This window comes from Rattus norvegicus, chromosome 3 (assembly GCF_036323735.1).
Source record: "Rattus norvegicus strain BN/NHsdMcwi chromosome 3, GRCr8, whole genome shotgun sequence".
Lineage (NCBI taxonomy): Eukaryota > Metazoa > Chordata > Mammalia > Rodentia > Muridae > Rattus > Rattus norvegicus.
Genome location: NC_086021.1, coordinates 24,036,019 through 24,060,082, shown reverse-complemented (window position 1 = coordinate 24,060,082; position 24,064 = coordinate 24,036,019). Strand labels below are relative to the sequence as shown.

At 42.6% G+C, this 24,064-nt stretch overlaps 1 long non-coding RNA gene across 2 annotated transcripts in view; it reads left to right on the top strand.

Annotated features, from left to right (window-relative positions):
- The window catches only part of LOC120101875 (uncharacterized), a 50,225-nt gene extending 38,007 nt beyond the window's left edge, over positions 1-12,218 (top strand). Inside the window, exons 4-5 of one of the 2 annotated variants that reach the window (XR_010064714.1) lie at positions 765-7,813; positions 9,730-12,218. This is a non-coding gene — a long non-coding RNA (uncharacterized LOC120101875). Of the gene's footprint in view, positions 1-764 lie in introns of both variants that reach the window. The other variant, XR_005502898.2, reaches the window with a different exon arrangement.
- The last annotated feature ends 11,846 nt before the right edge of the window (positions 12,219-24,064 follow it).

The following is a 24,064-nucleotide window of genomic DNA, read 5'->3' as shown; positions in this document are numbered from 1 at the left end:
ACCTTCTCACTCTAGGAAGGGATTAGCAGTGACTGACTTTATGGAGGACCATACTTTGAGTTGTTGGAAGGGACAAAAGTCCTTAAAGAAAATGGTGTGCAGTAAAGAGTCACAGGGTAGGTTGTAGTTAGACTGAAACTAAAATCCTTGCCCTGCCTTGTTTAGAGCTGCTTCACTCCAGTCCATTTCTATCTTCAAGAGGCCTCCTTCATGATATACCTTCCTCCTCTTCTTTGAGGTAGGGTTTCAGCGTGTAGCCCTGGCTGGCCTAGGACTTGACACGTACACCAAGCTGTACTTGAAATCGCTGTGCATACCAGGCTCGCCTTGCGCCTGTAGTAGAACGTCTGCTGACTCCCAGTTTCTGAGAGTAGAGAGGCTCTCAAGAGGACCTGGATTCATTTCCCAGCATCCACACGATAACTCGCAGATGCCTCTAAGTCCAGTTTTAGGGGGTCCGATGCCCTCTTCTGATCTCCAAGGATTCTTGCACACTCATTGATTTTATGTGTGTGTGTGTTTGTGTGTGTGTATCATATTAATAACATATTAAATAAATAAAAAATATATTTATTTCTTGCCTATGTAGGTGCAGAGTATCACTCTTTGCCTTTGCTGAGGAAAGGTTTCCTCTTTCAAATTAGCTGCCCCTAAGCCATCATCCAGCTCACACACAAGTCTTGAATCTCCTTCCTTCATTTTAAAAACTACCTAAAAATTAAAACTACCTAAAAACTAACTTAAAATTGTCTTCTTCTTTGCAGGATATGGAGACTTCGATGATTTTAATCTGGAGGATGCACTGAAAGAAACTTCCTCAGTAAAGCGTGACTCAAACCAACAAGTCCACCAAGCAAACACAAGTGGTCGGCCATGCACCACACTGACAATCTTGCCTTCAGAAAAGTACACGCATATGAGACTAGCTGTGCCTCCATCTACCTGTTTGTTCTGTTGTGCAAGGCTTGTGTCGTCTCGTCATACGTGTGTCATCTTCCTTTTTCATTTAGAAAATTTCACAATTTTCATTATGTTGAAACCACAAGAGAACATGCATCTGCCTTCGCCTTTTTTCTGCTGTACAAAAAGAGAACTCTGACCCGTTTCATTCCTCTCACTGTTTTGTTTTGAGACAGGGTCTCTTGATTTAGCCCGAGTTGTCCTGAAATTCTCTGTGCCGACAAGGCCGGCTTTGACTTGGGTCCGGTACTAGAGCAACAGTGACTCTTGGCCACTGATGTGCATTTCTAGCTTCAGAACCCATGACTTTTTATGATTCTTCAGTGTGATCCCCACAATGGCCTCGGGGACCTATATCGAGACCATTCTCACGATGTGACTTCCGTTAACCATAAAGCAGCCACTGTGTTTTACAATCTGCTTCCTTTCGTCCTCCCTTCCCCCTTCAGAGAGCCACTTTAGCACCATAACTAGAAGGACAGGAACAATCAGAGCCCCATCAAATCCAGCAGATAATGAGGTGTGGGAAGTGAGGAGGCCAGACTCACCTGAGAAGGGACACAAGGAGGGACTCGTTAGGACTCCATCTGGGACAGGGTCAAAAGGAGCCGTGTAGAATTTTTAGCTGCACATATGAAAAGTTAGCAAAGGCACCCATGTGAATGTTAGATTTAATTCAACAGAATCCCATCTGGTTGGTCACTGTGCCTTACGTGAAAGCCATGCGTTTCCACTTCCCTATTGCTTTGGGTGACGATGGCTGCCAGAATCCAGGTACAGGAGTCAGAAGGGGTGAGCTGAACTTGACTTAAGCCCCAGCCTATCCCCATAGCTCCCAGGTTAAACATGAGCCATTCATAGTCGAGCAGAGTTGGGCAACCTGAGGCCTAAGGAGAAGTCTTCAACGAAGATATTCAGACGTTTTCTTGAAATTCTCTAAGTTTTTGAAGATCTCGGGAGAGTTTGTGTATGTGGGTCACATCTATAAATACTTCTCATCTGAGAACTTAGAACTAAAAACTGATATTAATCTGAGGAAAATAAAAAGCCATATGCATTTACATATGTGGTGGGTTTTTATGAGAAATAACTGTGCTTATAAGGTGAAAACATAATTTAGAGTAATGAATGACATTATTTTATAGTTTTCTGTAATGTCTGGCTTCAATAGAATGCGTCTGGATTCTGTGTGTGTGTGTGTGTGTGTGTGTGTGTGTGTGTGTGTGTGATTGCATGCATGTCTGTGTGTGTATGTTCGTGTGTGTGTGTGTGTGTGTGTGTGTGTGTTACTGTGAGACAGACCTAGGAATCACTTTGTAGACCACACTTTACTAGACAGACCAGACTGGCCTCAAATTCACAGAGATCTGTCTACCTGCCTCTACCTCCCCACCCACGACCCCTATGCTGGGACTACAGATGTGTGTTACCACTCCTCCTGGATTTTTAATATCTGCATCTGGACTGAGCAATTATAAGTTCCTGAGGTTCAGTACAACATGCGGAGAAAATCCAGAGTCATGCAAATATGTAGGAGAAAAGGGCAAAGAACTCAATGTGCTTTTTTTCTTTAGTATTTTCTTATTTATTTATTTACTCCCTTTTTGTCCAAATTGCTGCCAGTTTCCCTGCTCCCTTACATAATCTCTCCCTCTATCTCGCCCCTTCTCCTCAGAGAGGGTGGAGCCCCCAGGGTATCCATCCCCACTCCCCACCCCCCACACCTAGCTGGCACATCTAGCCTCTTTGGGGCTGGATTCATTCTCTTCCACTGAGGCTAGTAAGGTAGCCCAGCCAGGGAAACAGGATTCACAGGCAGGCAACAGCTTTAGGGACAGCCCCTGCTCCAGTTGTTTGGAGCCAACGTGACCAAGCTGCATATCCGCTACACATGTGTGGGGACGTAGGGCCAGATGTGCATGCTCCCTGGTTGGCGGTTCAGACCCTGAGAGCTCCAAGGGTCCAGGATAGTTGACTCTGTTCATGGTCCTTTGGAGTCCGTGACCTCTTCAGTCCTTCCTCCAGCTCTTCCAGTGGACTCTCCTATTCTTTGAATGGATCATTCACAGTTTGCTAGCGTTGTGCACTGGTCACTTGGAAACACTGATACCCCAACCAATACACAATGTAATATATTACAGAATCACCCCGATTCCTGTTGCCACCTATCTCATTGAACAAAGCGTTCAGTAAGTCATACAGGGGGGCACCACCTGTAATCCCAGCACTGTGGAGGCAGAGGTGGGGAGAATGCCAAAAGTTTGAGGATAATCCTGTTCTGTATTGCAAGTTCCAGGGTACTCAGGGTTACAACAGCAAGATCTCTTGTCCAAAAACAAATAAGCAAATAAATGATGAGTAAAACAATGATTTATAAAACCACCTAGATATTGAAAAGCTGCTCATATCACAGCCACCAGCAACTTTTCAGAAAACTGTCTTAAATTCCAAGTTTCGTTACTGGCAGCAGATATGATCAAGGGAGGCTGCAGGGATAGTTCAGTGGCGCAAAGCACTAGTGCCTGTGTGGCAGCATTCCTCTTGGAGGCTCTGCGGGGGAGTTATTTCTCTCCTTTTGCCATATACATTCTTTGGCTTATGACTACTTCGTTCATCTTCAAAACCATGGATATGCCAGTGTTTCCTCTTTCAGTTTGTCTATTTTTCCGTATCTGTGGCCCAGGCTCATTTGAAATTTGTTATATAATTCAGGCTGCCCTCCAAGTCCTCTTCCTCCTGAGTCTGCCTATCAGATTCTGGGTTCATAGGTGGTCACCACCACACTTGATTCTCGTGGATCTTCTGTGCATACAGTCCTGTCACCTACAGACCGTTTTCAGTATCCTTTCCTCATTCTTGCTAGTACTGCTTGACTGCATTGAATAGAATTGGTAGATTGGACACGGTTGTCTTGTTCCTCAGGTTAGAAGGAAATCTTTCAGTGTTTCCCCCTTGACTATGTACCCTGGTGCCTCATCCTGTGTCGTCTTCATTCCGTTGGGTGACATCGCTTTCATCTTCGTTACTTTTCTAGTTGCTGTAAGAAAGCGCCAGGATGGAAGCCGCTTAAGGGAGAGTTATTTTTGCCCAGTTTGAGTGATGATGGCATACACTCAGCTCACTCCATCACCTGTGTACAGGCTAGGATCTCAGACCGAAGAACCATGTCATCTGCCGTAGGTGCTTCTTTTCAACACAGTTTACCGAGTCAAGATGATCTCCTACCATATTGCTGGAGGCCTCTCTCTCAGGAGGTTCTAGAACTCATTGAGTTGACAACTCGCGCTAACCACTCCAGCTTCTATGGCTGATATGTGGAATTATCATCAAAAAGATGTTAAATTTTGTCAATTTCTCTTTCTATACCTACTGACATGATCACATGGTTTTTATGCTTCATACTTGTAATGTTTAATGATTTAATTTATGTTGAGCAATCCTGTGTCCCGGGCATAAATCCAGTTTTGATTATAGGGTGCAATCTTTTAAATATGCTGTTCATTTTCATTGCTAATGTAATGTTTCCTTGATTTTTGCCTCTATTCATGTAGTTTTGCTTGTTTTTGGCATTCTCCTCTGGCTTCGCGTGAGGGTCATGCTGTTCTCATGAAGTGAATTTGGAATTCTTTCCTCCTCTTCAGAACTGCAAGGATTTGAGAAGGATTAGCTTTAACTTTTCTTTGAATTCATTTTTATAACCTTCTCTTACCTGGATATTTCTTTGTTTGGAGGATGTTAATTATTCTAATTATCATCCATCCATTTATATTTTGATTTTTCATAATCACCTTAATAGTTTGTGTGCTTCTAGAACTCTATCCATTTCCTCTAGCGTGTCTGATTTGTAGGAATACATTGTCCATTGTAGTTTCCTTTGTACCTATTTAGTTGCAATGCCTCCTCTCCCATTTATAATTTTGAGTCATTAGAACAAGTTTTCAATCTTGTTTTCTTTTCTCAAAAAGCCAACTCCAGATTTCCTTTCTTTCCTCTCCTCCCCCTTGTTTTTCCCCATTTGTTCTGAGGAAAAACCTAGGACCTCTAAGTAAATGCATGCTTGCTTCTGAGCTACGCCACCAGCCCACAAGAACCTTAGCTCCATTAAAGCTTCCTGATGGTTTTCTTGTCTAGAATTCTTTGTCCTCCCTCCTTTCTACAGATCCTATTCCTATGCCACTTCTTCCTCTTCCTCCCTCTTTTGAGACTGAATCTTACTATCTTGGCAAGCAGTCCTAGCTGGATCTCAAATGCCAGGTCCTCCCACCTCAGCTTCCTGGATCGTGGCCATGCACCAGGTGGCCTGCTCTTTCCAGCTTCGTAACAACTTTTCCTCTTATGGGCCGTGTTTCTGTTGCGAATATCTGAACTCTTTACTAAGCACTCAATTCTGAAACACTTCCTTTTGAAAATTTAATGGTTTAATATTTAAGCAAATAGAACCTATCAATTTGTAGTTAGTTTTATATAAAATGAAACCCATTGCTTTTTGTTTTGGAAGTTTAATTATTCCAGCACCTTTTGCTGAAAAGATTTCTTTCTCCCTTGAGTTGCTTTGCATATGTATAACAAAAACCTCTTGAGCAGATCTGAGGTCTTTTGACCTCTTCATTCTGTTCTGTTGTCTGTATCTATCTGTCTGCCACATCTTTGATAAATGTTAACTATGAAATATTAGGTAGAGTGATTCATCCCACTTTATTCTTTTTAAGGTTTAAAAAAGACAATCTCAGGTTCTGCCTTCCCCAAAAAGTTTAGATCAAATTTGACTATTTCTGGAAAGAAACAATCAGTGGGACTTCTATAGGCTTTCACTGAACATAGAGAGTGTGGGAGCTGATGTTGCCAGTGTGGTGTGTTTTCTGGTGTGTGTCTTTATTTGGATCTTCTTGGTTTTATACCTTTAGGTTTACTTTATGTTTATAGTAATTTCCCTTACCTCTGCTTTAAATACTTTGCTTTCTGAGACACTGCTGAAATGAGTTCAGTAGCATCAACATGTAATAGTGATGACAAGGCAGTATCCAATCCATCACTTACAAAATGCCACAGTAGTTCTCCTTTACTCTTAACCTGGGCCCCATGTGACCCCACTGCTCACGTTGGAGTGACACGCAGGAAGCACAGAGACAGAGACAGGAAGTGGATAGTAAACCTTACATGTCACCTTCCAGTGACGTATTCCCAACAATTGGCCTGTAGGGTCATTTCACGTTTGACTACAACACCCATTTGTTTGTTGTTCTGTGACGGTGCAAGTGAGTTGTTTGGAAATCCTTGTTGTTTTTTCTTTTCATTTCTTTCTCTTTTTGTTTTTGTTGTTGTTTCTTTAATGCAGGGTTTCTCTTGGCTGTCCTGGAACTCACTCTGTGGACCAGGCTGTTTTCAAGTTCAGAGATCCTCTTGCCTCTGTTCCTCGGGGTGCTGTGATTAAAAGAGTGCATCGCCATAGATCACATGAAACTCGAGAAGGATGACCAAAATGCGGATGCTCCACTCCTTCTTTAAAAGGGGAACAAAAGTACCCTTAGAAGGGGGTAGGAAGGCAAGGTTTAGAGCAGAGTCTGAAGGAACGGCCATTCAGAGCCTACATGTGGCTCCACATGTGGCCCATACAAATACAGCCACCAAACTAGATAAGATGGATGAAGCAAAGAAGTGCAGGCTGACAGGAACCGGATATATATTTTTTCCAAAATGTTTTCTGCTGAGTGTTTAGAAACTAGCTTTTTAGATCTTTGATCCACTTTTAGTTGATTTTAATGTATGGTATAGCATGATGGTCAAATTTGCTTCTTTAACCACTTTCAGTTTGTAAAGCAGTTCTCTGTACATCACATAAATGCTAGCTTATAAAACAGTTCTCTGCACATTACAGACAACACCAGCTCATTCATCTCTGGGCATCACAATCTGCTGTTCAGTTCTTGCACTAACAGTGGAGGAAACCGTAGCTCAAAGGTCTCGGGGATCGTCTAGAATTCCCTCTCCATGTGTGCAGCAGCTCATGTTTTAGCTCTGGTCAAGTGGTGAGATGTGGGTCTCTCGGTCCCCAACCTATGAAGAATGGTTAGACTCTCCCTCACTTAAACCTGTTCCATCTCTTTGCCATCTTTTTCCGGGTAGTCATGAGGTTGTATAGGAGCTTTAAAAAGTAAGAACGATGGTCTATTCATGGTGTGACTTCCTTAAACTATGATGTAGGTATGCATTTTATTATTTTTTTTTGCTGTTTTCCCTCCTACTGTCAGAGAGGGGACCACATCACCACTACAACGAGACGGCCAGGAACAACTAGAGCACCGTCAAATCCTATGGGTAAGACAAGCTCTCAGAGGAAAAAAGGAAGGAAGGATTTTCCACATAAGCTACCTGTTTCAGTGGGTATCCTAGTTTGTGTTTCTACGGTGATAATTAAACACCATGATCAAAACCAACATAGAAAAGAAAGGGTTTATTTTATTTGGCTTATGACCACCAGTGTAGGGATGGTACCTTCCACGGTGTACCGTGTCCTTCCCCACTGATCGATCACTGAGAAAATGCCTAACAGCCTGAGCTTATGGAGGCCTTTTCCTAAACACGGTTCCCTCTTTGTAGATGGCTCTAGCTCATGCCGACATAAAAACTACCCAGTAGGAGTTGGGGATTTAGCTTAGTGGTAGAGCGCTTGCCTAGCAAGCCCAAGGCCCTGGGTTTGGTCCCCAGCTCCGGAAAAAAAAATTACCCAGTACAGCAGCGATTATCTCTTTTGTTCTGTGGTCCCCACAACTTGATGGGTTTGACTTGGAAGATGCCTTGGATGATCAGAATGATCTGGATGGCCCCAAAAAGCCAAGTACAGGAGAAGGAGGAGGTAAGTTCTAGATACTCAACATTACAGGCCAGTGCTATAGTTCCTGGTATGGTTTGTCTTATACCTGCAATGGCGTTCTGAGACGTCCAGAGTACTGTAGATCTGGGCCAGATCTGGGCCATGTTGAGCTGTAGGAGAATCCCACAACAGTAGTAGTGATATATTTTGGTCTTGGGATTCTCCGAATTACTGGGAATCTCAATAACTATTGTCTGTGTGTGTCATATCTACCTCTGTTTATCATCTATATATTTAATTTTTTTTAAAAATTCAGTATTGTTCGTATAAAATGATAATACTAAACCAATACATATTAACATAAATAGCACATTGTATGAGTCTGTGTCGAGAGAAAAACAATTTGTCAGAGAGTGGCATTATTATATACTTCTTAGAAATTTCTAGAATGTCAATCTTGCTAGGAGATACCTGGATTCTCATATTGAGATATGCAGCTTGAAAGCCGTCCTCTGACCTACACACACACACACACACACACACACACACACACACACACACACACTTAAATACAATTAAATTCAAAAGGGTTTAAAACAGACATATAAATGAATAAGACATTTTAAAAAGTGTTTAGTACCTTTCCTCACATAGTTCTCCTCTCATTACTGTTCTGGTTTCCCTGACCAAGTACCTAGCAAGCAAAGAGAAGAGGAAAGATTCTTTCAGTTTATCATTTTAGAAGTGATGAGGCCCTGATATCACTCTGCTGCTCGAGTTGTATCCACACACAGGAAGCAGAGAGACAGAGACAGGAAGTGGGCTAGTAAAACCCAGATGTCACCTTCCAGTGATGTATTTCCAAAAGCAGGCCTCAAGAGTCCCAGCACATGAGCCTATAGGGACATTTCACGTTTGAACTACAACACCCGTTCAATGGACTTGTGCCCATTTGTAGTTTTCTAGCATTGCAGGTTAGTCTTTGGAAAACCTTGTTCTCGTATGGTTTATAAAAGTTCAGTGTAATGCTGCCTGCTACAATAAAAAAAAAAAAAATCTAACTTGCTGCTAACACCACCCATACCACTGGAAAAGACTCACGGTAGCTTACAAAGGCTTCACCCGAAATCTTGTCGACAAGCACCATCAGTGGCTGTCCTGGACTGATGGATTCATTTCATTCAGTTTTAAGAAATGCTTCCCAAGTCATCCAGTTGGTATGACATTCATTCTGCCTGGCAAAAGTGGTCTCATGACACAAAGCAGACAAAGTCAAGTACGAAAAGGAACAATGACGCCAGGGGCTTATCAAATCACCCCTCTGTCCTCTGGAATAGAGCGGGACGGCTTTAAGCACACTTTGCACACAGAGCATAGGACATTCAGGAAGATGTGCACTTAATCACTGAACTATGGTTAATAATGATTCTGCTTCTTGTATTAGTCATCTGTGATTGTGTTGCAGATCGTGAGAAAGTTGAGACTTATTTTTGCAGAAAGGCATTAATCTCCTTGGTTCAGTTAAGAAGCAGAGTCTTCTATAGAGTCAGAGCCTCAGAGAGCTGCCATCGAGGCAGGGGGATGGCGTCTCATCTGAACTTAATTATAGGATTGTATTTCTTCTCTCTGTGGTCACACAAACACTCAAGATGATTGGCCGTTCTACAGAACATATACGTCGGCAATGAGCTGTCTGAGGGGCCGGTTGAAATTTTGCCTACCCCCTTTCTTCCTTGTTCATTTCCCTCAACCTCCTTCCCTTCCTTCTCTTTCTCCCCCTCCCCATCGATCCTTAGTATGAGCACAAGGTGTGGTTCTGAGACATCTGCTGTGTCACTGAACCACACTCTCAGTTCCATGAAGAACACTCACGTGTCATGGACAACTTTGAATAATCCAAATGTTTGCTGCTGAGATTTTTTTTCTTTTGGCCACTGAAATATGTGGTTTTTCTGTAGGTTGGTCAGACAAGGATCTCGAAGATATCTTGGGAGGCGGGGGATACAAACCTGACAAGAATAAATGTAGGAATGTTGCTTTGTTTGGCAACACATGGATTCTCCTTAAAATGCTAACCATCCGGCCACCAGGTAAACATGTCACTCTCAGCCTCTGGCAAATCAGGCTTCGACATGTGCACCTGTCATGTGCAGTGGGCTCTCATTCTTGTGGGTGGGGGCTCATTTGTGAGCCATCCTGGGATGCTACCCATTTGCTCTGTTGCTCTTTAAGCCTGAGCTGGTGTCCCCACTACCTAGGTGCACCTCATAAGCCAGTTTTCCATGCAGTGTGAGGATTCAAACTTAACATGGCACACATTTTAAAGAAGCCCCTAGCAAATCAGATGTTTACAAAATTCCTTTGGATTCCAGTTCCCCTTCCCAGGAAGATTCACACTTCCCTCCTATTGCATCCCAGGAAGTGGAAACTGTCCTTGGGGTGTAGCGTGTGATCGAAGATACTATTTTCAATTAAAAAGACAAGAAGTTGGGGGAGGGGAAGGAGAGGGAATGGGCGCTGATGGACAGGAAGGCGGGAAGCTGAATAATATCTGAAATGTAAGTAAAGAAATATATCTAATAAAAAATTTAAAAAAAGAAAAATTAATACAAAAAGCAATTTATAAAAATATTATCGGGGGCTGGAGAGATGGCTCAGTGGTTAAGAGCACCTGACTGCTCTTCCAGAGGTCATGAGTTCAATTCCCAGCAACCACATGGTGGCTGACAACCATCTGTAAAGAGATTTGATGCCCTCTTCTGGTGTATCTGAAGACAGCTACAGTGTACTCACATAGATAAAATAAATAAAATCTTTAAAAAAAAATTATCTAATGAAAAATTAAAAAAAAAAAAAAAGAAAGACAAAAAGTCCCACATCGTCCCTTGCTGGGTCCGAGCCCCGGGTCCTGTTTATCAGCTGATAGAATCCATTCTTACCTTAAAGATCATGGGAGCTTTGCTACTTTGCAACAGAATTTCAAGGTAGCAATCCCTGAGGTTTAACTGTGTTTAAATGTGTAGGAAAATTAAACCACAGGATCAGACTGTCTAGAGGTTTCAATCCAGTCTGACACACAAAACAAAACACAAAACAAAAACAAACAACTGGAAAAAAAAGCCCTTAATATTAGAAAAATAATGTAGCACTGGTTCAGGAAAACTACGGAATCTTCATCCAGCTTCACCCAAGGAGCCTCCATTGTAGGACCATAGAGCTGGTTGTTCTAAATCGGAAGTTGTTATCTGTGAAATAAAGTCACCTATTGAAGTTGTTATCTGTGAAATAAAGTCACCTATTGACATTTTGGAAATTATGTTAGATCTCATTTTGTGTGTGTGTGTGCGTGTGTGTGTGAGTGTGTGTGTGTCTATGTCTGTGTGTGTCTGTGTGTGTCTATGTCTGTGTGTGTGTGCCTATGTGTGTGTGTGTATGTCTGTGTGCCTGTGTGTGTTTGTGCCTGTGTGTGCATCTATGTGTATGTGTGCCTGTGTGTGCATGTGTGCCTGTGTGTGTATGTGTGTCTTTGTCTCTGTGTGTGTGTGTATGAAATTTTATCACATGTGTAGATTTCAATAGCCCTTAACACAACCAGGGAGAGATTATCATAAAATCTCTTCTGCATGCTGCCCCTTGAACAGTCATGTCCTTCCCAAGCCTCATGTTTGCAGTTTCCACAGCTGTTCATGGCTGAAACCTTTCTTCACACATCTGTCAGATGGGATCTTAAGCTTGGATGGGGTGAGGTGTCTGAGTCTTGTGTGGTGAAGTACGTTCCTGTTGGAACCCATAGGTGTCACATGCCACAGTTGTGACCTTTCACATAATCACTTTTGACAAGATGTTGGAATGTTGTGGTGTTTGAAACCCTTTGTTTATTATTCATGTTATGATGGAGAAATTGTAGCAGGGTCCGAAGAATTCAAGCTTTGAGTCCATCAAGACCCCTCTTTCCGAGTCCAGGCTGAAGTTGAGCATTTGCTTCGTTCTTGCAAGCACTATGCCTTGCATATGGGAACAGTGTTCTGTTGCTTAAAATACCCCGCAGTCATGTTTGTCCCCAGAAAGACCTTTCCAGATGGTGTCATCTCAAGGAAAAAGCTGTAAAAGCCTCTAAGTTAAACTTCCAGGGGTCAGGAGGACACGGAGCATTTAAAGGGTGACAATTGGTATTTCCAGACAGGGAGAGAAGGGCAGTGGTTACCTCTGTAAGCGTGCACGGGAACGAAAGCCTGAGTGACAGGCCGGGGGTTTCAATTCATTAAATGTACTGGTTTTAGAAAGGAAGAGGTGTCCGGAAATTCTTTAATTGAGCTCACGTTGGAGCTCATCTTGTAAAGAATAATTAATTGTTGGCTACGGTTACTCCCTCCATCACCCATCACTGTAGGTGTCAGAAAAGAAGATCAAAGGGGACACGGGAACATGGGTGACATTCACAGACACCATCCCTTCCACCAAAAACCAAGCTCATGATGGGGAGCGAAGGGGGAAGCATCATATAATTTCCATACATTATAAACTCAATTAGCAAACTTCCTCGACTCTAGTCTTTACCACGTAGCTTCAGTCGTTCTGGCATGGATTTGTCAAGTAATATGTTATCCGTTGTGTATTTTTTCCTCAAGACAACATTGTTGACACACTGCGAGTGTGTACCTAAGTCCTCGAGCATTTCTTGAAGTGAGTGGCTTGCAAACCCTCCATTCTTCCTCCTCCTTTGACCTTTCAGGACTCACACTATTGCCATTTTTTGCAAATGGCCTTGTTCTTTTCGTAGTGTGGATGAGAGAAGGTCCAAAGAGGTTTCTTTGGAGTCGTTTCCACAATATTTCTGGCTTTAATGTGGGGAAATACTGTTCTATGGTGAGGAGACACATCGGACACCCACAATCGCTCAAAAAGATCAGGGAGTGCAACATGAACATAGGGAAGTTGTTGAGCTGCTCTTCATGTATAACATTGGATGTTTTGATGTAGATTACAGCGCATTACCTAGAGAATAGTCTCAGTTTTGTGGTAGGAAATGGATGAACATGGCTGTGAGAGATTTTGCAACTGCAGGAATACTATATTCCCTGATCGTTAGCCCAGATAGTACATTTTGGAGTAATTTTTCTGTTTGCTCTTATTTAGCAATTATACTTTTTTTGCAGCAATATTTTCCTCTTTTTATTACTTTTTTTAGTAATTATAAGCATTTTACAGCAATATTTTCCCCCTTTTTATTACTTTTTTCTGTTCTTATTACTTTTTTTTTTTCGGCAGGATTTTGTTTTACAGCCCCAGCTTGCCTGGATGTCCCAAGCTTTCTGACTTAGCTCTCTAGGTTCAAGGGTGGCGCCACCTGGCGTAGCTTTATTTATTGACTTTAAAAACACCGAACCTCTCTTGCTATTTTTGAGACAATAAAAGCACATTTTAAAAATATTTAAAAGCCCTTGCTGTTTCTTGCTGGAAGCCTGGGACACTCACAGCATCCCCAGCAGTTGTCAACATAATCACTCCACCATCCCATGATTCTCTGTGTCCTTGACAACCAGATGTGTCAGGCACTCGATGGGAGCCACAAGCTAGGTGGCCATCAGAGAGGGGCAGACTCCTGCCTCATGTCCCTGCCTCTCCCAGCAAGTGGCTCCACAGGACTCGAGGCTGACGTGTGTGTGTGTGTGTGTGTGTGTGTGTGTGTGTGTGTGTGTGTGTGTATGTATGTGTGTGTGTTTGTGTGTGTGTGTGTGTTTGTGTGTGTGTGTGCATTGTCGTCTTTGTTTCTGAGCTGCTGAAAGTCTGACACTTCTGTTAACAGCAGAGCTTATTCATCATTTCTCAAACCATTGTCTTTCCATATAAGAATAATAAAAATTAATAATTAATAGTAATATTAATAAAGGAAAGATGTTTATTTACCTCCAATTTCTGGGAGCCGGGTGACCAAGATGGGTGGCTATATCTGGTGAAGGACTCACGTTGCACCCTAAAATGGCAGAAAAACAAAATGGCAAATGGGCACAGATCCAAAAGACAACACAGCCTGCTCTTGTGGCACCGAACGGAAGCATCACGCTTTTTACTGCAAGTTTCCGTGGGGACAAGATTTATTCAAACCACTGAGCACAACTTCCTCACGGAAGTAATTCCTCTTTTTCTATGGGGTCCATCCAAGTAAAGGTAGTTGCTATAGCAACAAGGTCCCTGTAACCTCAATCAGGCAAGCATCATAGTTTTGTAATCTTTGCATTCAATCAGAACAGGGCATTTGTCCTGGTCACAGTTTCATGTCTTTGAATATATGTGTTTTTAGAAAGTCGGTATACATCGTGATCTCATGTTCATGCCCTTGTCCCAGTTTCTCCTCATCATTTTATAATAATTTATATCACCGAGCCCTTTTCCATATATCACCAAACATTTTACTTTGCTATTTGTCAGTGGATGGACTGCCAGACTGAAGGCTGTCATGAAAGAACTGTGCTGCTGTGAACATCTGTATATGGGCGTATAGAAGATTTCACACAGGCATAGTTTTTAACTGTCTTGAGTATATGTGGGCATTGGCATCTGCTCAGCATCTGCTAGGGCCTCTGTGCTGGGTCCAGACATGGCTTCATTTCACTTGTGGGTGCACCTTTAATACCCGAACAATATATTATATATTGCCTCTAAACTAATCTCGCTGCACTTGCCCAAAATTCTCCTCCTGAGACTTAACCAGAGAACAGAGTCTCTGCTGGGATTTTCTGAGACTTCCTTTGTCTCTGCAATGAATCTGAGTCTTCACCTTAGCCTCAGGCAGACTCTTCAGACAAGGGCAAAAAGCAGCCACATTCTTCACCAAAACACCACAAAAACAATCTCCAGGCCACACACTGAAATTATTCTCCCCTGAAGCCTCCTGGGCCAGGTCTATGCAGTTAAATTCACTCACAGCCACAAAGTCTTCCTGCCAGGAGAGCTCATTGGACCCCACTCAAACCATTTCGTGGCTCTCCAAATCCAAAGTCCCAAAATTCACGTTCTTCCAAACAAAAGTATGGTCAGGCTTATCAGTAATACCCAGGGCTTGGTATCAACTTCTGACTTACTTAAGGTTTTACTGCTGCGGACAGACAGTGTGACCGAGGCAGCTCTCACAGGGACAACATGTGACTGGGGCTGGCTTACAGGGTCAGAAGTTACCTGAGTGCCCCTGAGGGCTTCAACTGATGATAAAGAGTTGCCATAGCCAATGGCTGAGCAGAAAGACAGAAAGACAGGTCATGGGGTTGGGAGAGAGGAGAGGATGAAGAGAGTCACCATGATCCAGAGTTAGAAGGATCAGATTTAAGAGCTACAGGAGAGAAAGCAGCCTATGATGTAGGTAGAAGGGAATAGGATCCTATTGGGGGAGTGGGGTGTTTCCCAGACGGTAACAGGGCAGCAAAGATAAAACATAGATTTAAAGGTGTGAAACCTTGGATGCTGGGTGGAAGAGAGATGTATGGTAGCTGTCAGGAGAATTAGAAATGTGTCTTTCATTCTCAAAACCAGAGAACTCTTGGGCAGGTGCTATGACTGTACTAAGGAGCCAAAGTTGTTTAATTAATTCACTGCTACAGTCTGGTACATTGAGGTCCCAATTGAGTGTCGCATTATCCTGCAAAGCAGGATAAAAGTTTCCCACCGTTTCTAGTTCTCACCAGCTGCTATTTCTCTAGCAATAGCACATCTTGGATCAAAGTGACCCAAACCTCCTTGGAGACTGAGAAATCTGTCAGCAGTCCAACTCTTAGACGTGTTAGAGGTGCTGCTGTCTAATTAAGCTATAAACAAAGTTACTTTCTCATGAGAAAATGACCATGAAGTCCACGCCCTCAGGTTCGCAGCTTGTTTGGGAGACAGAGCACCAGGATCCTCTGCTTGAGGAAGTTGCCTCCTCTGTATCTCAGTGTGCTGAGAGTGACCGAACCACCCTAGGGTGCCCTGCAGCTGGCAAGCTAGGAGCAGTCGCCTGATGACATTTCTCTAAATTAAAGAAAAATAGTGTCAACCCTAATCCCTAGAGAATGGCTAAGCAGACAGAGTGACCCATGGTCCTGAATAGCCAGAGAAATGCTGCCCTCTGTGGATTGGCTGCCTACCTTTGGGCTATCACAGACAAGGGAAAACTCTTAATATTTGCACCAGATCCAGTCTTTTCCAATAGTTTGGCCTGTGCCCTAATTAACTTAAAAACACTTAATAATTTTAGTATTAATAATTTATTCCACACTTCAGCTACATTATTCAGTCTGCCTAAAATGGGAAAAATGAAAGGAAGTAAATTCTTAGTAATCTCAGATGTAAGAGTCAGGGACTTTAGAGAATTATACAGCCTTTGTTGTATAACTAAACCTTCAAGAAGTTCCTCTTAAACCTTGAGTGTAACCAAGCAAGACTGAGCCAGAAAGCAACATTCTGGTTCACTTTTATACTAGACTCAAGGACAATCATATACATACATACATCAATCACATACACATAATACATACACACATCAATCACAGACATTTTCTTCTGTCCTCTCCTGCTTACATGGAAAGCAATGGAGCCAGAAACTCAGATGATAAACTTCAGTCCAAACACAAGAAGCCAATTAAAATAACAACAACAATAAAGAAACCTGGTTTGATGGCACAGACCTTTGCTGGGGGGGGGGGGGGGAGACTCCATATCCTCCCTACCCAGCTAGCCAGGCTGGGTATTAAGACAGATTAATATTCCTAGTCAAATGAAAACTCCCATTTTATAAAAACTGGTGGATGGCACCTGAAGAGTAAACCCCAAGGTTGTCCTCTGCCCTGCACACATGCAAGCTCACATATGCAGAGGCACAGGACCAAACTAGCCTGTAAAAGGTTTTTCATGAGCCAGGAAGATAGCTCAATGGGTAAAGGTTCTTGTGTGGCCAAGCCTGACATAATCAGTTCACTACCTGGGACCTACCCAGAAACCTGACTCCTACCAGATGGCCCTGACCTCCATGCTTTGAGGTTTGGTCTGTTGCTCTGTATTGTAATGCTAACTGCAGGCCTCCACGGCCTGATTGTCCCAGAGACAAGAGAGTCCACATGTAGACCCAAGTGATACTATGGAAACTTGTGTCCCTAAATTATTTCTGATAAGTGAATAAGGATTCCAACAGTCAACTGCTGGGCACAGGCAGGGTTTAGCATCCCAGGACTTCAGGCATCCAAGAAGAACCATGAGTAATAAAGAAAGTGAAGGGAGGAGGAAGCCGCCATGGGTCAGGTGGGTTGGCTAATTGGAGTTAAGAGCAGCCCAGATGAAACACAGCAAATTATATAGTGGGATTATTATCAAGGAAACAGACATAACAGCCAGAGGGTCCATGGCTGCCCACCTCCTGTGCTGGTTAAGGCTTAATGTAAATATGAAGCTTGTGGGTGTCTTTTATCTGGGAACGAAGTGGTCAGAGGCAGGGGAGGAAACCTGGGTTGGGATTAAATAATTTCTACCACATCTACACTCACAATTTCTACCCCTCTACACACACACACACACACACACACACACACACACACAAATAAATGTAATTTTAAAAAGGGGGATAAGGAACTTGTCATCAACCATGGAGATCCAAGTTCTATTACTAAAACCCATGTGGTAGGAGGATGACCTCCTCACTCATTGTCCTCTGACCTCCATATATGCACACTAACACATATATGCATATGCACACAGAATATGATAATGTATCAATTAATGGATTAATAAAGTAATTAAAGGTTTTTCAAATCATCTGTTCTTGGCCCCCGCTCACTTCTGTCTTTGGTTTACACAGCTCACTTCCACACATCTGCCTCCCTTCTCACATGCCTTTCATGCTTGCATGTGTGTTTCTCCTCTCTTAGTGTCCATGTTTAAATCTATACTCACTTGTTTATAAACTACAGATCTGGTGGCTAGACACATGGTTTCCTGGTTAAAAGAACTTGCTGTGTGATCATAAGGCTTGGAGTCCAAATCCCATCATCCTGCAAACACCAGCCACTACATCTGCCAGGAATCAGACAACATCCTCTTTTGGAAATAATGAAATACTGCCAGTAATTTGGAGGAGCACACACTTACAAATATATGGCAAAAATGCAAAATTTGTCCTTTTAAACTGTAGCTCACAAAAGTGTTAGGACCTGGGTTATGAATCAAAGGGAAGCAAAAATTCTGGTTCCTTTTATACCATGTGAGCCAACCAAGTATTGTTATCTCTGTAAACCTGTTCCTTTGTCTGTATGCCAAATTTAAATAGTGCTTTGGGATATTAAATGGGAAACCACTTAGCAAAGAGTTCTGGAGCATAGTGCATACTATGGAATTCACCAATTATTATTAAGTTTTGGAACAAATGTTAAAAAACAAGTAGGGTTTCATGTTCATTTTTAAGTGTCAGGCACAAGGCTTACAATCCTATGATATAAGGTTGAGACTAAAAGGAATTACAAAACATTATTTGCCAAGGACAAATGCTAAGTAAAAATATGCTCCAACTTGAGAACCAAAATACAACATGTAGGAAAGCTCCTTGTACAAAATGGTAGAAAACATCACACTAAAGATAATAAGACACCTCTTCTTCCTGAACACTACAAGAAACAGAATTCCCTGAGATCTTCTAGGGTTTTCCTGTCTGCATAAAGGATGCCCCAGTAAGTTCTCTCATCACCACAATTGTATTTCCAGTAGAACATCAAAGCAAAACCTAGGAAAGGCATCTGTAGCTTTCCCATTCTCAGCAATTCATTTTTATTTCATTCTAGACTTACCGATAAACTACTTACAAAGGCAATCAAATTTTGGTAGGCAGCAAAATTTCACTCAAAAAATAAATAAAAATGAATTCTATTTTATCTTTTGACAACAATGAAAAGTGTCAGAGAACAAGAAACGGTAACACACCTTTAATCCCAGCACTCTGGAGACAGAGGTAGGTAGGCAGATCACTTGACTTTGAAACCAGGCTGATCTATAGGCTACTCAGGAAAAGTTTGTGCATCACTGAAAAAAATCCAGCGTCCAACAAAAGGAGAGAGAGAGAGAGAGAGAGAGAGAGAGAGAGAGAGAGAGAGAGAGAGAGAGAGAGGGAGGGAGGGAGAGAGAGAGAGAGAGAGGAAGAACCGATTTTATTAAAAAGTTTGGATTATCTGTTTATGTTTCTTTGCTTGGGGACTGGAGTGCGGAGGGTTTTCTAGCAAAATAAAGCAAGCAGAATTTACTTATGAAGCCTGCAGGCTCATTTCCCACAGCAGTACTATCCACCCCACTGCTAAACTCTGCAGAGCATCGATGGAGTGGGTATGAAACTCCTCTAGTTTTCTTTCAAGCTGTAAACTGCAGGCCAGTAGCATCCTCAACGCTGCCTCCCAAAGTGGCATCTCCATCTTATATCATCTCATCCCATGTGGTTGAGGGAATGAGAAGGATATGCAGGCTCTGATGCTGTTTCCACTGTGTTGACTTTCCAAATGCTTTTATATCCTTTCTGTTTTCATGTTCCCCTTATAACAAAAGCCTCTGTGGCACTATTTCTATGTAATTGTCTCTAGCTTGTCACTACATGAGTACATGGTGTCCAGACTCTGCTGACTTTAATAGATACTAGAGAACATTCGAGATCCACACCCCAGACCCCTCTGCCTTTATCTTGCTAGTTTCCACCTCAACTCTGTAGTGCATCGTGAAAGGATTCTCAGAGAGGTGTGTGGACAGTCTAGTTTCTGATGAACAAGCTCTGTCTACATCACTTCCTCAATGACAACCCCTCAAACCGTAGGATATGCATCCTAGTAATGTGAGACAGCCAGTATGAAGCCCCTGACTTTTGCTTAGGGCAAACATTTAAGAAGGGCATACCCTGATCTCAGGTGCAGGGAAGTTTGTCTGCCTGACAGGTGGCTTACGGAGGTGAGTAATCCCTACTTAAAGGTGGACTTGTCACAAGAAAGAGACCAGAGCTGAGTCTTACATTCTTAGAACTTCATATCTTATCAATTACACTTCTGGGCTGCATGCTTTCAGTGGCCACATATTCAAGTCACCAGTTTTGTCTGTTTATTTGTTTGTTTGTTTCCAGTATTGGACAGAGAGAGGTAGCAGTTCTACTGTGTTCTGTGTTTCAGACATATGACTGGATGGTTGCCTTTCTGTCTCTACTTCTGCAGTTAGACCATCAGGCTGGCTTAGTAAATTGGAATCCTCATTTTGTAGTTCAAAAGTGATTTTTTCCCACTTCTAATTGTAGCATCAGCATCTCAGTACAAGTTTAGTTTATACATAGTCTAGGATTTCTTAACAGAAAACATATTGATACCCTCAGCTTTAGAACTGAGACATAAAGCTTGGCTAATTTTCAGTTCCTGTTCTTGAGGCCATTGTATTTGGGGAACATCATGTGATTAGTAATTGCACGTCAACTTGGTCAGGCATGGGATGCCCAGGAGATGACTAAATAGTATGTCTTACCATATCTGGAAGAGTGTTCTAAAGAGCTTAGCATCCACACTGGTGGACTAAAGGACATAACTGCTCCTCTGTGTGTGTGTGTGTGTGTGTGTGTGTGTGTGTGTGTGTGTGTGTGTGTGTATGTGTGTATGTATGTGTGACATCTGGCCAGTTGCTGGCTGAATAGAAAGAGGAATATAGGTGAAGGTTGATTCCTAGCTTGATTTGGGGGATTGATCTGTCAGTGACATTTTTATTTGTTTTTGTTTTTTTTTTATTTTTTTCCTCTTTTATTTCTCCCGGAGCTGGGGACCGAACCCAGGGTCTTGTGCGTGCTAGGCAAGTGCTCTACCGCTGAACTAAATCCCCAACCCAAATATTCAAAATCTCTCTCTCTCTCTCTCTCTCTCTCTCTCTCTCTCTCTCTCTCTCTCTCTTTTCCAGAGCTGGGGACCGAACCCAGGGCCCTGCGCTTGCTAGGCAAGCGCTCTACCACGGAGCTATATCCCCAACCCCAAAGTAATCATTTCTTTTTTTTTAAACTTTTTTTAAGATTTATTTATTATATATAAGTACACTGTAGCTGTCTTCAGATACGCCAGAAGAGGGCATTGGATCTCTTTACAGATGGTTGTGAGCCACCATGTGGTTGCTGGGAATTGAACTCATGACCTCTGGAAGAGCAGTCGGGTGCTCTTAACCGCTGAGCCATCTCTCCAGCCCGATATTTTTAATTCTCAGGCTGTCAGGCTGACTAGATCTCAACTGTGAGCTCTACTGTTTTGAGATTTCTTTCAAACATAACACTGGCTTTACAATTAGACACACATAGAGAGCCACATGTAAGTCAAGGGCTGGAATGCAGACTGAGAAAACTGTTCCTAGGCAGTTTTGTAGTTTGAGTGTGAAATACACTATTGAAAAAAACATTGTGCATCATATGACTGTGTATACAGAACACACATACAGAGAGAGACATATACAATTGGTCCTATTTCTTTCATTTCTTTGAAGAACTGTGACTAATATTTAGTACTTGAAATCTGAAATTCATAGTTTTCTTTATGGATCTGTAAGTCAGAGGCTTTGGAAGGCAAGTAACTTGCTGTAGGTCATTCTTCAAAGGAAGGCAAAGATAAACATGAAGGAAAGGAGAACATCATGGAGGATGTTAACACTGGGCTTGCATAGTTCCATTGGCAGGACTCGTGTCTTTCAAAACACTCAGTCTTTACTTCCTGATTTCTACACATGTATAAATGTTTTCAAAGGGAGTTCTAAGAACTCCATCTTTGCCTGGTAGTGAACTAGACAAGGCTCACACCATTCACTGTAGCAAACAGAAGTCACCGAAGCCTGGAGATTAGATTTAAAGGATGTGTACTGTCATCCACACAGTCCACAGAGTCCTGTGAAGTTTCTATGTTGCTGACTATTGGATGTTTGCTATCCTCCAGCACCATCAGTCACTATCCTTGGTTCTTGTTTTGAGCCTCATTGAGGACCTCTTAGAACGCCAGTCTGAGTATATCTCTGGTCATAGTGGATAGCAAGAAAGATGAGAACCATGAAGGTAACCTAAAACTCACGAAGGACTGAAGCATTTGAGAATACACTGGATGTGCACATGTCTTACCGTCTCCAGCCTTAGTAGCACCAGTATCCTGCAGAGGAGCTCAATGATCTGAAAATGTACATGACTTGAGACTTGAAGAACCATTGGTGGAGACCGAGGAGTTCCAAGTGCAGATGATGTCCTATGCAGCAGGATGAGCCAGCAGGTCAGGGGGAGTGTGGGATGCCACCAACATGCCCAGAGACTTGCATTTTGTTTTTAGAGTGGGGACACAATGATGATGCTTCTCTGCTGCCTTTCAGATGACAGGCAACATGACACTTGCTCAATCACAAGCGAGTGCTTGTCACAAGGATTCTGGACGGTATTTTCTTCTCCTCTGGAAGATACAAGGAAACTCTACCATTCAGCCCCTCCAAGGCTTCAGGCATCTGCATGGAAGGCACAGCCAGAGGAGAGACAGTGTCAGTACAGCCACTGCTCCACCACAGTCTGCTTTCTCATTAGGAAAACAAAAGGCCTCCCAGGAATACTGAGACCTGCAAAGAAGGAGGTAGAAACAGCTTTCGAATGACTCAAAAGCATTTTCTTTTATTAATTTGAGTATTTCTTTTTTTTTATTAACTTGAGTATTTCTTATATACATTTCGAGTATTATTCCCTTTCCCGGTTTCCGGGCAAACATCCCCCACCCCCCTCCCCTTCCTTATGGATGTTCCACTCCCAACCCTCCCCCCATTGCCGCCCTCCCCCCAACAGTCTAGTTCACTGGGGGTTCAGTCTTAGCAGGACCCAGGGCTTCCCCTTCCACTGGTGCTCTTACTAGGATATTCATTGCTACCTATGAGGTCAGAGTCCAGGGTCAGTCCATGTACAGTCTTTAGGTAGTGGCTTAGTCCCTGAAAGCTCTGGTTGTTTGGTATTGTTGTACATATGGGGTCTCGAGCCCCTTCAAGCTCTTCCAGTTCTTTCTCTGATTCCTTCAACGGGGGTCCTATTCTCAGTTCAGTGGTTTGCTGCTGGCATTCGCCTCTGTATTTGCTGTATTCTGGCTGTGTCTCTCAGGAGCGATCTACATCCGGCTCCTGTCGGTCTGCACTTCTTTGCTTCATCCATCTTGTCTAATTGGGTGGCTGTATATGTATGGGCCACATGTGGGGCAGGCTCTGAATGGGTGTTCCTTCAGTCTCTGTTTTAATCTTTGCCTCTCTCTTCCCTGCCAAGGGTATTCTTGTTCCCCTTTTAAAGAAGGAGTGAAGCATTCACATTTTGATCATCCGTCTTGAGTTTCATTTGTTCTAGGCATCTAGGGTAATTCAAGCATTTGGGCTAATAGCCACTTATCAATGAGTGCATACCATGTATGTCTTTCTGTGATTGGGTTAGCTCACTCAGGATGATATTTTCCAGTTCCAACCATTTGCCTACGAATTTCATAAAGTCGTTGTTTTTGATAGCTGAGTAATATTCCATTGTGTAGATGTACCACATATTCTGTATCCATTCCTCTGTTGATGGGCATCTGGGTTCTTTCCAGTTTCTGGCTCTTATAAATAAGGCTGATATGAACATAGTGGAGCAAATGTCTTTTTTATATGTTGGGGCATCTTTTGGGTATATGCCCAAGAGAGGTATAGCTGGATCCTCAGGCAGTTCAATGTCCAATTTTCTGAGGAACCTCCAGACTGATTTCCAGAATGGTTGTACCAGTCTGCAATCCCACCAACAATGGAGGAGTGTTCCTCTTTCTCCGCATCCTTGCCAGCATCTGCTGTCACCTGAGTTTTTGATCTTAGCCATTCTCACTGGTGTGAGGTGAAATCTCAGGGTTGTATTGATTTGCATTTCCCTTATGACTAAAGATGTTGAACATTTCTTTAGGTGTTTCTCAGCCATTCGGCATTCCTCAGCTGTGAATTCTTTGTTTAGCTCTGAACCCCATTTTTTAATAGGGTTATTTGTCTCCCTGCGGTCTAACTTCTTGAGTTCTTTGTATATTTTGGATATAAGGCCTCTATCTGTTGTAGGATTGGTAAAGATCTTTTCCCAATCTGTTGGTTGCCGTTTTGTCCCAACCACAGTGTCCTTTGCCTTACAGAAGCTTTGCAGTTTTATGAGATCCCATTTGTCGATTCTTCATCTTAGAGCATAAGCCACTGGTGTTTTGTTCAGGAAATTTTTTCCCGTGCCCATGTGATCCAGATGTTTCCCTAGTTTTTCTTCTATAAGTTTGAGTGTGT